The following is a 2,848-nucleotide window of genomic DNA, read 5'->3' as shown; positions in this document are numbered from 1 at the left end:
GCCTCAGGTGATCCGCCTGCCTCAGCCTCTCAAAGTGCTGGGATTACTGGTGTGAGCCACTACGCCCGGCCTGGGACCTGCATTTCTAAAAACCTCTTGTGTAGCTTAGTGGGAGTGGCCTCGAGGGGGTTTCTGGAAGGAGCCAGCCATTGAGGGGCTATGGCAGTAACCAGGGGAAGCAGGCGAGGGCCGGGGCAGGAGGGAAGACATGGGAGCCTCGCAGTGGACCAGTGGTCGGGGGGTGCAAACGTGGGTGGGTGGGGAGGCACAAGGTGGTGAAGAGGAGATGAATAACCAATACGGTTCTTAATAACTGGTTACCTCCAGATAAGGAGCAGGTTTTGGGACATAGAGATCATTTGAATCAGGCTCCTCCTTCCCTGGATTGGGGCTAGGGTAGAGTTTCCTCACCTGGGTTCTGGAGGGGCCTCCAAAGTGCCTCAGGACTGCCCAGAAATAACCAAAGGACACCCAGGACCCCACTCCTGGACAGCGAAGGCATCTCTCCAGAGGCCTCAGCAGAGCCCCTGTGTTCTGGGGAGCCATGCCATCCCCGACCCTGTCCTCGTTCCACAGAACAGCACTCACTTCGATAATTGTCCCGTGGTAGAAACAGCTCAGTGAATGTGATGGAACAGGGCATCCTAATTCACTGTGTGGCGTGGCAGAATCCAGGACAAGCCACACAGGTGAAGGGCTGCCACGCTGTCACACAGGGTCCTGGTGCTGAAGGGCCGGCAGTGAGGGGGCAAGGAAAGGCAGAAAGGGCACCACAGGGCACCCAGGGTGACTCCAAAAGAGGCTGACGTGCCAGGGGCTCAGTTTGCTGTGGCTGCCTGAGTAGTGATCATCACAGCCATGACCGCAGGCACGCTCGATGCCAGGCCCTGCCCACCATCTCGGGGCATCTCATTTTATGCTCATAGTGAAGGAGGTACAAATCCCAACCCATAATTACCATTAGCTGTCATCATTTTGATTGTGGCTTTGCCCACTTAGCGTTTGCTCTCCCCACCCCCAAGTCAGTGGCCCACCGAGCCCTCAGAGCCTGGCTCCACACCGTGAGCCCATCCTCCCGATGCTCCCATCTGAGTCTTTGCTGCTCTGAGAAATGTGGGTTTTTCTTCTCTGTGTTGAGTTGAACACCAGGCTCAGCCTTTCCCTCTCGAGGTGCCCTGCACATGTCAGGATCCCCATGGGTGGCTAGAAGGAACTGCTTCATGAAGGGAAGAAACCAGCCCTTCAGTGGTGTGGGGCTCCCCTCAATCCTGAAGGAACAGTAGCTTCTGTCTGCTTCCTAAATTGGGGGAGTGGGCTGGGTGCTGTGGCTCAAGCCTGTGATTCTAGCACTTTGGGATGCCAAGGTAGGCAGATTGACTGAGCTTAGGAGTTCGAGACCAACCTGGGCAACATGGTGAAACCCTGTATCTACGAAAATACAAAAAATTAGCCAAGCGTGGTGGCGTGTACCTGTAATCCCAGCTACTCAGGAGGCTGAGGCAGGAGAATTGCTTGAACCCAGGAGGCGGAGGTTGCAGTGAGCCGAGATCGCGCCACTGCACTCCAGCCTGAGTGACAGAGCGAGACTCTGTCTCCAAAAAAGTTTATATATATATAAACTGGGGCAGCGGTCCCCTCAGTGATCATGTGTCCATAGGTCGCCACTACAGCCCTGCAATGACAGGATGACGAGATGCCCTGCAGAGGTCCTTTAGATGCCCTGCAGAGGTCCTTTCCTGGACATGGTCCCTCCTCTAGCCACCATCACTGCCCCTCCCCCACTGGCTACAGTGCTCATCACAGCCAGAGGTAGAGGCATCAGCAATGCCCTCTTCAAGCTCTTCCCAAAGAAAGTACCCCATCTGCCTGCCCCTGGCCCCGCCTGAGCAGCACACAAGCCACCAGCTTCCTCCCGGGCCTATGGTGATCCCTGGACAGTCACTCAGGCAGGAGGAGGAGCAGGCAGGACCTGTACCTTCACTCTGCGTAAGCCCAGGCAACCTCAGCTATGCCTCAGGCCCCTGAACCAAAGTCATGGTGACCACATTCCCGGGGCAGTCCCTGCTTTGATAACCTGCCTGTCAATCTAGTGCCCGCTGAGCACTGCTCTGCCCAGCCTGGTGTGTCCTCCACATCTTCAACCTCTGCAGCCTTCCTGGGCTGTCCATGCCCACCTGCTCCCTGGTTTCCAGTCTCTCCTCTACCACTCTCCCCTAACCCCCAGTCAGGAATACACCAGTGCTCCCCTTGCAGACCCCGCCATTGCCCCTGTGCCGCCTGCCTGTCCAGCTTTCCTCCCAGCACCGGAGGTGGTCTCAGTGCCCCCACCCCCACCTAGTGAGTCCGTTTCAGCACCTGGGCCCTCTAATTCAGCCCTGTGAAGTTTCAAAGTATGTGCTGCCCACTCACCAGGGGAAACAGAAAGCACCTTCTCAGATATAGCAGCCTTTACTTTCTAGAACTGTGGAGTCATTCAGAAAATGAGAAGCAGGGTGTTGGGCATCTGATAAGTGAAGATAAAGGCTCAGAGGGACTGCAGGTCATGGGGCCGGGAGGGGTGGAAGGGAAGAGAGTTATGCTAATTCTTCTGGAAGAGCCTAGACACCAGCCTATATGTAGGATAGGCTGTAGTTAGGAGGCGAGAGCCTTACTAGAACATGCAGGAACACCCCCCTCCTGGGCAGCCCTCCTCCATCAGTCTGTGCCAAGCCCAGCCCCTGTAGCTGCAGCTTGAGAAGGCCCTGATGTGCAGCCAGAGGCGTTTCCCTGGGCGCAGGGGCTAGCGGGCACCTGGTGTTGGGGCCCTGCAGCTTCTCCAGACTCAGGAGGCAGGCGTGGCCTTGTGCAG

This window comes from Cebus imitator, unplaced genomic scaffold (genome assembly GCF_001604975.1).
Source record: "Cebus imitator isolate Cc_AM_T3 unplaced genomic scaffold, Cebus_imitator-1.0 Scaffold57, whole genome shotgun sequence".
NCBI classification, from domain to species: Eukaryota; Metazoa; Chordata; class Mammalia; order Primates; family Cebidae; genus Cebus; species Cebus imitator.
The sequence above is the reverse complement of the archived record's forward strand: the minus strand, read 5'-3'. Positions refer to the sequence as shown.